General features: G+C 34.1%; 1 long non-coding RNA gene across 1 annotated transcript; it reads left to right on the top strand.

The window, feature by feature from the left end:
• Nucleotides 1-997: 997 nt before the first annotated feature.
• LOC116348611 lies at nt 998-13,326 on the top strand. Its single transcript, XR_004201834.1, has 5 exons — nt 998-1,071; nt 1,330-1,365; nt 4,378-4,492; nt 11,784-11,880; nt 13,221-13,326. It is a non-coding gene; the product is annotated as an uncharacterized LOC116348611 (long non-coding RNA).
• The last annotated feature ends 552 nt before the right edge of the window (nt 13,327-13,878 follow it).

Below are 13,878 nucleotides of genomic sequence, written 5' to 3'. Positions count from 1 at the left end.
GAAACTCTCGGAGACTCGGTATAATGCACAAATGAGTTAAAATAAATGAGATACTAGCCAGAATTGAAAATAAATTTGATACTTGAACGAATTGAAAATAAATGTGATACATACCACTTTTATTTTCAATATCTTTCAAGTATCAGATTTATTTTAAACTCGAGTTAGTATCTCATTTATTTTAATTCATCGTCTTGTATCAGTATTTTTTTAAAGAATGTTTGGAGCTCATGATTATTCTTACCCATTCATTTATAGTGTCGCAATTTATTTTGTGCATTTTTGGAGTAACGCATTTTCTGTTCAGTGGTGATGTGCATATTGTATGTTCAATCGGCGAAGTAAAAATGTTCCTCCTGTAGTACAAAAATGTACAGTGGGGGAGATGATGCGTTGTATTTTATACATATGATCGCACAGAGTCGAACAATGCCGTAACAATGTAAACCAGAGAATTAACTTTTGTTATTAGAATAATGTAAATAATTGCTTTCAATTTTTATTCTTAATGTTAAAGATTTCCAAAATTTACTGTATATGTAGGCGTGACGCAATATTGACAATTTTTGTGTGAGAGCGTCACTTGTCGAGCTACCGTTCTCCATGATTCACGCTCGCTTCTTATAATTTGTCAAAAATAAAACCTTCATAAAGACAGACGAAATGTGACATTAGTCAAGGTTTTTCAAAAAGTTAATTAACTTATGTTATTTTGATAGCTGATAATTATCAAAATAATAATTAATTATTAATTATTATAATTAGTCAAGCCACTGACACATGATAAGTGATAGTGAGTATAATTAATTAATTATGGATATTAATTTGAACTAATTAGTTATAATCATAATAATTCATCAAAATTATCAATTTGCCGGAGAGTGGTATTTTTCAATGCCAGTGTTACTATTTTTACGGTTTAATTTCTTTTTCATTTTAAAAACAAAGTTTTCCAAAAAACACGCTTAAGCAAACATATAAAAAACCATATTTACTTGCAGGAGGCGAATGATAGCCAACATGATTGGTATAAAAAAATATACAACACAATTCATAAAGTTAGCGACGGAGGTGAGCAATTTGCACATGACATTAAAAAGGGAATGAATAGTTGAACAAGTCATTGAAGGAGATGTTGAGAGTTGCGTGTATAAAAAGTACACTTGACTGACATGTCATAAAAATAAAACTTATTATATACTCGTTCACAACATCTCCTTTCTACTTGATATTGTGTTTTTCTTGTCAAATTGGATTTAAACTATTTGTAAATTATATTTTGCTTCCTTTTCTTGGTTTGTTCGTACAATTTTTTTTTTTTTTTTTCAGATGGCTTTGTAACTGTTCGCTACAAAACCCGTCGAGGTAAATATTTGAAAACCCGATCAATTTCCATTTAGCGTTGAAATATTTGTTTATATTGAGAAAATAAGAACTGCTTATACAAAATCACAACCTTTTTACTTTTCCGAACACACCTAGTGTGTGAGGTAAAGTATTGGAATCGGTCGAAAAAATAACACCCGCAAAAAGCGTGTTTTCTGGGTGTTTTTTGGACCAATGAACACGAATCTAGCGTAACGTATGCATACATGTGCATACCCTGTACGCTGTACGCAAAAATTTGTTAACACAATAACTTTCAAACAAGTAGAGTAATTAAAAATCTGACTTCACGGGATGATTGGGGGTGCCGAGGAATGGAAACCATTAGATTTTGAGCGACTTTGGTTGATAGAGTGAAGTGTCATGTCTGGTGTGATGCCCATGGCCATCCATGGGAAAAATTCAATTTTACTTTTCCGCACACACCTAGTGTGTGCATTGAATTTTAATTATTTGGGTTTGCATGTGTCTCATTTATGTCAATCAGTGCTTTATTCCTCAAACATATGCTTTATTTTTATTGTACTAGATCGTATTACTGGTATTGGACGTATTTAGTACTTCCTCCTTGGGTACAGGGTACAGGGTACGCACATACATTCGAACATTGAAAAAACGCTCGATTCGTGTTCCCTGACTCCGAAAACACCCAGAAAACACATTTTTGATGGGTGTTAATTTTTCGACCTTACACACTAGTTGTGTGCGGAAAAGTAAAATTTTATTAATAACGTTAAATTTCTAACATTTCCCAATAACATATTATTGTCACCAGACGTTACCGGTAAATAGATATTGCATTTGTAGTAACACTTACTGGTAATACTAAAATCTAACATAACAATTGTAATAATATTACTATAATGCATTGTTACAATTGTAATGTGTTACTGCAAAATGTAAATCCGTGTTTCATGCAGACATTTCATTTTCTACGAATGAACAGCCAAATACAGTTGCGTTCGTTCGTGTTTGTTCGTTGAAAGAGGTACATGTCACCAACATCAGCCTGGAATTGTGCTGATAAACCAAAAAGTGTAAAACCATTATGATTGAACTGTGCTGGAGAATGCACTCTAGAAATTGATGTATCATTCAATCCATCGCATTGATGGAGTTACTCAGTTTAGAATCAATTTTCAATTCAAAAGGCGGATTAATTCTACTTCGACTTTGAATCATATTTTTGATAAACACTTGAGCGGCCGAGGTAAACACATCTCAAGTGAGCTTGCAACTAACACTCGGAATTGAATTGTGTCTGGTCAGTGGGCCTGACATCTACTCGCCCCAAACCAAAGAAGGATCATCATCAGATGATGATGGTGATGATTACATACGTTTCTTTGAATGTCTTGAGGCTGGATGTTTTCACGATGATCCGTACTTCGGTGTCTGTTTTTTCTTCTTTGAATTGACTTCTTCGCGCTTACGTTTTCTTTCCAAACATCTTCCCATCAAAAAATGAGGTTCAAATGTCAACACCACACCGAAATTATGCCCCATAAGAGACTGTATAAAATGCAAAACTGTAGCACTGCTAGCGCCACTACGGACAACTATGGAGTTCCAGTCCGTTGGTTGCAACTGAGCAAAAGTCTTTTCACTATTTGGCGGCAGCTTAGTGTAGATTACATTGAATTCCGTCATGGCGCTAGCATTGTGACAGTTTGGGCATAATTTCGGTACGGTCAACACTGTTTTTTATAGCGTTCCATACCGGCTCACTTTGAACGGTAAATAAAATGTCTTACATCCGTAAGATGAACTTTTCCGCACTGTGATCCACAACATACATTTATTACAAATCTTTTACTCAAAGAATTCACTAGAAAACTGAATCTGACATTAGTTTTATACAAATAATTTTTTGAAGCACTTTTCATACAAAAACTACTAAAAATGGGATTTTTTGAATCGCAGCCATGCCTATATGATATCGTAATCATGTGAAAATTTGCAGAGGTTTTTTTTTCACAAAAGGCCAACATTCCGAAAGTTTGAAGAAATTTCAATGCATATTAAGGGTACTTCTCATACAAATTTCGTTTTTGAGCGAAAAATCTAAAATTTTGTTTGGGAGGTACCCCTAATATGCATTGAAATGTCTTCAAACTCTCGGAATGTTATTTTTGTGTTATAAAAACAACCTGTGCAAAGTTTCCGCTCATTACGATATCATTCAGAAATTCAATTTTTTTGAAATTTTTGTACGAAAAGTGTGTCTAAAGTTATTTGTATCGCAAAACTAACGTCATATTCGGTTTTCTCGTACCCAAAAACCCCCCAATACATATTTTTGAGTGTTTAAGTATACTTTAAATATCACTTTTGGAGGAAAAATTGAATTTTTCCTATGGATGGCCATGGGCATCTCTCCAGACATGACACTTCACTCTGTCAACCAAAGTTGCTCAAAATCTAATGGTTTTTATTCCTCGGCACCCTCAATCATCCTGTGAAGTCAGATTTTGAATTACTTTTCTTGTTTGAAAGTTATCGTGTTAACAAATTTTTGCGTACAGCGTACAGCGTACAGGGTACCACGCACATACATTCGGACATCGAAAAAACGCTAGATTCGTGTTCCCTGGTTCCTAAAACACCCAGAAAACATGTTTTTTGAGGGTGTTAATTTTTCGACCGATCCCAATACTTTACCTTACACACTAGGTGTGTGCGGAAAAGTAAAATTTGAAGGGATTACCCTACATTTTCTGCCAACACAAACAATTAAGCACATCTTTTCCAAAAAAAATTCCCATCATGTTTTTTGGACTTTAGACGAAAAGTGCTCGTTATTTAGATTAATAACACAATTTTTTTCATGTTTTGGTTCATCTCCACAATGACATGGCTATTGCACATTTAATTTGATAGTCTACACACCACATGAATTACGATTACTTATAAAACTTCCTTTCTTTAAATAAATTTCTAATGTATTATTTGTTGTCTTCAAATTAAAATTTAATTTTTTGGTTGGTATAGGAAACTACCCGTACAAATCATCAAACGGTTATGCTTCAGAACCTGAACAAAGTCACAACTTAGAGCATAGAAAATGTAAAACTTTGGATCGAAAAATCAACCCATCATGCAGAAAGTAAGTCAGTTTAGAAAATAAGTTTAAATTATCATTAAATACATGTATTCAACATACATTGAATTATTTTTAACTAAACCCACTAAAAAAATTTCGATCAAATATTTCTGAGAGAGATAAATAATAGTTTTTGATAATTCTGATTTTTTTTACATTCTTCATCTATTCTGTTTTAAATAATTTTCTATTCCTAGTTTAACTGGAGATAGATTTACTTCCAATTCTATTTAATTGGTATTACTGTTTGGTATCCTTTTAGTATAATAATCATTGAATGTAATGTAGGCATATCATTTATAGGTTCAAATTTAGTATAATTCTTCTTATTGGTATATCATAAAGCGGCGTTGCACGGATATTATAAGCTGAATCATAATAGTTCAAATTGTTTGAAATACAAGTTGACTTCATATCTACATGCATAATTTTTAAGATGAAAGACACTTGCATTTCAGTTACTGTTTCAGTGTTCTGTAAGTGATTATCATTTATTAAATTATGAGAAGCACCACAATGCAATCAATATTGGGTATAATGATCCAGTCATTAAAAATAAAAACACGAAAAACACGTATTGGGACTACTCCGGGATAGTTTATCAAGCCATTAATCAAGATGAAGAACAAAGTCAGCAAAGCTCATAGAGACAAACAGAAGCTTAACACAATGGAAACAAACGAGAAATTCAGAAAACTAAGAAAGGAATACAAACGTAGTGCTCAATCAGCTCACCGAGACCATCGAATTGAAATGAAGAAGTTAATTGATAAAAATCCAAAGAAATTCTTTTAACATGTGAATTTCAAAAAGGATAAGAGTGATGATCTACCTCATGAGATGAGTTATTTGGGAGTGAAAGCAAATGAACAAAAAACTATCGTTGGTTTCTTTGCAAAGCACTTTGCCTCAGCCTACAGCTCTTTGAAGGGAGATCTACGATTTGATGGCTCGGAGATTGAAAATATTCGCGACATTTGTGCAGAAATATCTACAATCGAAATAACTGAAGAGCTTGTTGGACAACAAATTGACATGCTGCCAGATGATCTGGTCAATGGTCCTGATGAAATACCAAATAGATTTATCAAGCACTGTTTGGTCTCATTGCAGGGGCCAATAACAACATTGTTAAGAGAATCACTTGAAACAGGCTCAGTGCCACAGATATGAAGAACGTCTTTTGTAAGACCTGTTTACAAAAACGGTGACAGAAACAACGTTCAAAATTACCTTGGTGTCGCACTTCAGAGAAGTCAAGATATCGAATACCAAATCAGACCCAATCGAAGTAACTTCTGGTACTGGTCAATGTTATCCCATTGGCGCAACTTTGTTTATCATGTTTGTGATTGATCTACCTTTCGTCGTGACATTGGTCATGCATCCTTTCATTCGATGATGATACAAAACTTTCGAAATGTATTACCTCAACAGATGACTGATTAAGTGATTAATCTTCAAGAGGATTTGGATCGTGTAGCAGATTAATATGGACGCAATTTATTAAAACTATAAGTCAACCAAACAAAACTAGTATCATATCATCGTGGATCACTAAAATATGAATATAATTACAACGTTGATGGTGTACAAATTGAAAGAGTAGTAATAAAGGACTTGGGAAGGTTGCTTGATGTAAGGATGAATTTCAAATCACACATCGGACATGTTGTTGCTAGGGCAAAATCAAGATTGGCTTGGTTAAAATTCTACAGTAGGAATTTTGTCGATCCATGGACCATTGAAAGACTTTACTTTACATTCGTATTACCAATCATCGAATATGAAGCAGAAATATGGAATCCACACTTCAACAATATGTGTATAAGAGTTGAATCAATACAAAAGCAATTTTTACTGTTTGTACTAAAGAGAATGTCCTGGAACAATTATAGACTGCCGAAATACGAACATAGACTCCTATTTGCAACTCCACTATTCGATCTATTAAATAAAAGGACTGATTACACGAAGTTTGAACCAATTAATTATATGCTTGCAACATTTGACGATTTTTATACCAAAAAAATGCTAAATAGAGATAAAAATATAATTGATCTAGAAGTAAATTTATCTACAGTCAAAATAAGAATGGAAAATTATTTAAAGCAAAACAGATGAATGAAAAAATATTTATACATAGATATTAAAATTATTAGTTAAAAATGAATTTATGTAAAGCAAAAATCGAATTAAAATAATCACTCTCTCTCTTTATTATAATACATTATATTTATTTGAATTATTTTGAATAAACCACCAAGGCGAAGAAACGCTGTTCGATGCAGTCATTAGTATTATAATTATTATTATTAACATATGTCCATGAAGTTTTGGCAGTAAATTCAGACGTTCGCCATTTGGACAACAAACATACAATATCAAATTCGTTTTTATTGGCGTAAACCTTTATTTATAAGCTATCGAATAGCACATTCAAATTACACTTAAAGGGCCATTGTCTTCAATTTTTCGTAGTATACTTCGAACCTTCAAAATCATGCTCTGGCAGACCGATACATCCATTTCCTTCAACTATCGCTTGATTCGACCCATCAACTGTTGCTTGTACTGAGCTTCCCAGCCCATCTCGTACACTTTACGTTTGAGAGCCGACCAGAAATCTTCGATTGGACGTGCCTGTGGAATGTTTGGTGGGTTGTCCTTTTTCGGTACAAAAGGAATATTTTGTTCAGTGAGCCAATTCAATGTTTTTTTCGCATAATGACTGCTTGCAAGGTCCGGCCAAAACATGATTTCGTCTCGGGCGTGATGGTTTTCAATGAATTGCTTCATTTTTGGCAAGCATTGATCAATATAGATGTCAGAATTTATCGCTTTGGCTCCTTGTGGTCGAATAACTGGCTACCTTTCGATGATATGGCCACCCACACCAATACCTTCGGCTCAAATTTTGACTTACCGGCATATTTGACATTGTCTGGTGTTGTTTCAATGTTGTCAGTGTAAAAGCCATCGTTTCCACTCAATTCATGGTGCGCAAAAGTAAAGTATGATTCATCATCCAAAATCATGAATTTTCCATTTGAAAAATGTTTATCACGAAGTGCACGGCAACATTTTGGTATTATTTCGAGTTGTCTCGGTGTATATTTTGGTGCTCGCTTACGTTTACGATAGAGATCGTGTTGATTGACCAATCTTGTTTTTTGCACTTGACAGCAGACTTTTCGTTGTTCTGACACTTAGTTTTGGTGGACGACCAGATTTCTTTTTGTTTTCCGGTTCCTTACCTTCCCGGCAATCCTTTAAAACACGAAATATGGTTCGAGGTGAGATTGGCTTGTCTTAAACACTCGAAGAATTTCTTTTGTACTTAGTCTGCCAAAACAATTAGCGACAGACTTTCGTAAATCCAATTTGTACGACATTGCGAATGATTGTATTATGTCGGATTGGGTTTGACAGTAGTCTCGAGGTACCGATAAATGCACTGCGTGCGTTGGTTGACATTTTTCAATTTTTGCATGCTGCGTAATAAACGTCTGAATTTACTGCCAAAACTTTATGGACATATGTTATGTCTCCTCAAGCGTAATCATTTCGGAAGTCTGAAACTGTTCCAGTTCATTCTCATGTTATTATTGCGTCGAAAGAAGTGTTTTTTACTTATATCAATAGTTTAGATAGTATTTTGGTTACCGTTAATATGTTCAAAATGGCGAAAGATGAAGATTTTTGTATAGGAAATGTACCATGAACGAATTCTACTGCAAAATAAATGTCATATTCGGTTTTCTCTTATCAATAAACCCCCAAATACCAATTTTCATAGCATTATTCGATTGCGAAATATTATTCCAAAAGGATGGTTTCAAGACGAAAAATCTAAAAAAATTGAACTAATTTCTCAAAACGGTTACCACCATTGAATTCCTCGGGTCCGAATTATGTAAAATCAGTTGTCAAAGTGAACAAACAAAGTAAAACCGTAGTAAATTGCAGTTGATTATTAACCTAAGATATTAAAATATAGGTGGCCGCCTAAGTTTACACTTTTACCAATTTTCACCAAAGAAAAGAATGTTGTCGTTTCAAAATGTGCATATCGGCTCAAAATTGAGTGCGCTTTCGATCTATGAGGAAAAAATCGAAGCAAGACATACATTTTTTCAAGATAAATGACGATTAACTTCGATTTTCATCGATTTATCCCCATTTTTTGAGGGTCCTAGTCATTCTTATATAACCGTTTCCGCTGAATTTTTTTTCAAAATTTCTTTATTGCTTCATCAAGATGATCTTAATGACTTTCCAATAAGCTAGAATGACGTGATTCTGTTAAAAAACACCCCGTATACCTGTGATCAAAATTGGCCAAAAATTGAAAATTTGCCGAAAAAAAAATTTCAACTTCGAAATATTTTTTAATATTTAACGAATTTTCTCAGATATGACACATACGCCAAATCCTCACATATTTGGTCCCTAACAAACGCCCAGTTTTTTTGATGTACGCAATTTTTTTTAAGTTGGGATTACGTGAAAAAAGTCATGGCCGAAAATGTCACATAACACGCCACCTGGCGGACATTTTTGAAAATTTTTCCATTCTGACTTCGGATCCGGCGAGTCTTTTACCTTTTCAATGACGTATAAATCATTGTTGTACCTTACAGATGGCCAGACAAATTTCCGATTGATGAAAAACTCAAAAATGGCAATCCAAAACTGTTCGAGTCCAGACCAAAACCACTTACGCAACGAATTTTTTGAAACTGAGAAATTGGTTTACTCAGTTTTCAGTCTACTTTCGAAAATACGGACAGACATACAAACACCCCAAACGGTCAATTTCGAGGTTTTGGCCATTTTTGGCGAATTTTCTTGGCCACTTTTCAACCGATCGTGATGATTTTTTTTTAACATTATCTACGCAGTTTTCCGGTTCCGAATATGGCCATAAAAATTTTCGAAAAAATATTTTCGGTGGTCAAAAATCGAGAAAAAGGAATTTTCAGTGATTTTTCCAAAATGCAACCTGTCGGCAAAATTTTGATTTTTTTTCAAATTTTTTGCGGATTCTTAATTTGGTGCCCGAGCATTACATAAATATGCAAAAACCCCTTTACAAAAGTCAGCGGTCTAGATTTTCATATCTATATAACGTATATATAGATCAAATAAAAAACCTCTATCGAGGTAGAGAACGAGTGACGAAACCAACATTTGAAACACAAAATTTCTGATATCAATTTTGTGACGAAAATAGTTGGTAGATATTTTTTCTGTGTACTGTGAATATAAACTTAATATACATTTGTATATTAAAAACGTTGCAGAAACGTCCCCCTTTTTACTTTGAGTTCATACTGACGCAATCAAGCAACGTTCCGAATTTACAAATGTATATTAAGTATATATTCACAGTACACAGAAAAAATATCTACCAACTATTTTCGTCACAAAATTGATATCAGAAATTTTGTGTTTCAAATGTTGGTTTCGTCACTCGTTCTTCACCTCGATAGAGGTTTTTTATTTGATATCAATAGTTTTGTAAGCGCTAATTTCCAAGTTAAAGATTCAAGACCCATGAATTTGAATATTTTTCAAATACAATGAAAATATGGATTTTTAGGTTATTTTTGGATTAAAATCATATAAATTATGGATCATAATGAGGAAGGGAGGTTTTTGCAGTGGTGTGTGGTATGCACTTTTTTTTATCTTTGAATTGGGGCTATAATTGATGAATTTTTAAAAAGAACCTATGCAGTTTTTTTCGAGAAAATGACCGTTATGTGTCCGGCCAGACGATCAAATTTTCATTTTTGACCGATTTGGCCACTTGCACTTGAAATTTTCAAGTCGTAATTGGCATCATTCGATAGCTTACTTTAAGACCTTTCCAACGAATATGCATACGCCCTGGGTAAGTCAAGTATAGGTGCGATTGTTTGAAAAAATTGCCATTTTTGGCCATTTTTGCACTATCGAAGGCCATATCTTGAAAACAAGAATTTTCTGGGATATGAGCTATGCAACATATTATAGCTTAGACTTGGGCCTAAAATCGATGAAATTTTCAAAAAAATCCTTGAGCTTGTTTTCGAGGTAATGGACGTTATGTGTCCGGCCGAACGGTACCTTTTTGTCTTTTGGCAATTTTGGCCACTCCAACTTGAAATTTTCGGACCGCACCATTCGATAGCTCAATTCAAGACCTTTCCAACGAGGTGCATATGTCCGGGGTGTGTCATGTGTATGTGGTGACCGTGGGGACAAAAGTCAAAAAGTGATTTTTGGAGGCCGGCCACGGTCAACATGGCGGCCAAATCGAAAAGTGCCGGAACAAAAAGTCTTAGTTTTTTGTCTACTTTAATCACAGAAAGTTTCAAAAAGATCAAACACAACTACGCAAAATTGGCCACAGACAGACAGACATTTCGATTTTTCATAGAGAATCATATGAAATTTTTAAATTGCTGAATTTTTCGAAAATATTGATCGATTTTGGCGGTTAGGGGGTCGTTGGAAAGGTATTGAGCTCTAGAATCCGAATATCGATATTTCAGAGGTCAATGACCTCATTTAGTGCCATCTATGGTCCCTTTTCTTGAAAGGACCATATTTTGAAGACAGAATGACCGATTTTCGAACTTTGATATTTTTTCTTGATTTATGGCCCAAGGGCTTTGCAACCATACATCAACCGGGGCCAACGGCCTTCTAGGTCTGGATTTCGTATATTACGTGTATAGCGAGTTCGACTTTTCAACACACTAATGTGGTTTCGTCACTCGCGCGTACTGCCGTCCGCTGAGATTGACGACATATCTATGGGGGTATTGCGTCACTTGAGGGACTGCCATCCCCCGTGATATGAATACGATTACAACATGAGCAACGTTGAAATTGAAAAAGTTTTTGTAATTGGAGACTTGCGAGTGTTGCTTGATGAAAATATATTTTCAATTCACATATTGAGAGTCTTGGCTGAAGTTTTTCGGTGGGGATTTTGTTGGTCCATGGACAATTAAACGCCTTTATTTTACATTTTTGTATCCAATAGTTGAGTATGGAGCGGAAATTTGGAATACACAGTACGAGTGGCAAATGAATCGAGTCAATACTAAAACAATTTTTACTTTATGCGCTAATGAGAATGAACTGGAACAGTTACACACTTCCGAAATATAAACATAGACTTCTGTTTCTACAAATGATAACGCTTGAGGAGAGACGTGACGTGGCGCAAGTGACTTTCATCTTCAAAATTATTCTAATAATAGTATTATTCCTTTTTCGGTAATTTATTTTTTTCCAGTGTACTGAAATCAACAACATTCGCATGTGAGAAGCCTGGAAAAATTGAAGATTTTACTCCTGGTGATATATCATCAACAGATAAAAAAAGAAAAGGGGTATTTATTTTATTATTAGTTGAATATTTAGAAAAGACATTGGATGAAGATTGAAACATCAAAACCACTTCATTTAATTTCTAACATTGATATTTTGAAAAACGGTAAAGCTTCAGATTATTTGCGAGTATCTTCGATTTCGAACTCCACTTCAGAAAAATATATTTTCAAACAAGTGAATTTTCGGCAAAAATAATTTGAATTAAACAACTGTTACACAAATTTGACGAACACTGTTCAGGAATTCAGTGGGGAAATAAAATACAGACAAAACGTAAGAACAATACTGTGTGTGTCTACTGCGTCGCACTGCTTAGAATATTTTTTTGGTCTTTTTGTTCGTTCGTTCGTTGGTAGAATTGTATTGCGTTCGTTCGTTCGTAGAAAATGAAATTTTCGGATTGTTCGTTCGTTTTTCGTACATGACTAGCTTATATGAAACTCTCTGAGACTGGGTGAAATGCAAGAAAAAAGTGAAAAAAAAATTCGTTTTTTTTGTGCACTATACCGAGTCTCCGAGAGTTTCATATAAGCTTGCCATGTAGCAGTACAAAGACGGTCGAAAAGACGAAAAAATTTTTTTTTCAATATTTTCGACTGTCATTTTCATGGCCTGGAAATGCCTATGTAATTTACATATAAACGAGTGAGACTCAAACATGTTCTTCTTTTTCCATCAAATATACCAGTGGCGCCACAAATTTTACATATAAGCGCATACAAAATGTTCAATATGGCTGCGCCCATGAGAGAGAAAATGTCGTCTCATCCATTTCCGCCCCATGGTCTTTTTGCTGTTACATGGCAACCTTATATAAAACTCTCGGAGACTGGGTATAATACACAAAAAAAGTGAAAAAAAAAAATCCTTACGGGAGTCAAATTTCAACGGTTCGTTCGTTAGTCTTCGTGGACAGCTATATTTTTACCAAACACCGAACACATTCGGATTTTTGGAATATGTTCGTCATACGAACGTAAAATAAGGATTTGCCATGAGTACAGAAAAATTTCTGTTGGCTACCGAATTTTTAAGCATACCAACCGCGCTCCGCTAGCGAAGTGCTTACTATACATACAATTAAAATTTGAAGAAAATATCGATCATTTATTAGTTTTAGGAACACATACATGAATGTTAAATCAAGAAATAAAAAAATAATAACATTATGAGTCGAAAATAATGTCAAGTTGTTGGAGTTTGTAAGATATATTGGGGATTAAAATAAGTTCGTGTGGTTTTTATCTTCAAAATGTGTATTTATTTCAATGATTAAATGAATGAATACATTATTCAAAGTACTGTCCATCGCTAGCCAATAATTTTTCCCATTTTTCAGGCAATTTTCGGATTCCATGTCTAAAGGACTGAAATAGGAAAATTGACTAGAAACGGTGCACTGAGTGGTATTCAGAAAGAGTGATGATCAGTGAGTACAGCGGGGGTATAAAGTTTTTTTATCGATCTATTTTTCAAACAATTTTTGATAATTTTGCAAAATTCTACAAGTTTTTTGTAATTTTTCTGTTACATTTAAACCAAAAACGATCAATCGACATCAATAAAGATCATCTGTAACAATTTTGATCAGTTGTAATTCGATCACGTTTGGTAGAATCACCCAATTGGCAGAATCACGAATTTTTGGATTTCTTGTCGATTTTTGTAATTCAGCTCAACTTACATATGGTTTTTTATGCTTGAAATTCTTGAAATAGATCCCTCCTTTACAATCAATCTCAACTCAATACGAAAATGAATCCATTTGTAAATTTGGAGCGACATTTGATTAGTCTTGTACTGCCATTCAACCAAATTTCTCCTTCAGTTCGAATTCGCTACAATTTTCACCACTTTCAGGAAATGTAAATATTTGATATCAATCGCATTGTTCATATTTAGTCAATCCACAACTTTTGAATGCATTTAACATAGAATTTTTTGCAAAAATGAGTAAAATAATTCAACTTGAAAATGTTTGGTGAATTTGGAGTTTT

Source organism: Contarinia nasturtii, unplaced genomic scaffold (assembly GCF_009176525.2).
Source record: "Contarinia nasturtii isolate CC-2019 unplaced genomic scaffold, AAFC_CNas_1.1 Cnas_scaffold_2589, whole genome shotgun sequence".
NCBI lineage: Eukaryota > Metazoa > Arthropoda > Insecta > Diptera > Cecidomyiidae > Contarinia > Contarinia nasturtii.
This window is presented reverse-complemented; position numbering and strand designations above follow the sequence as displayed.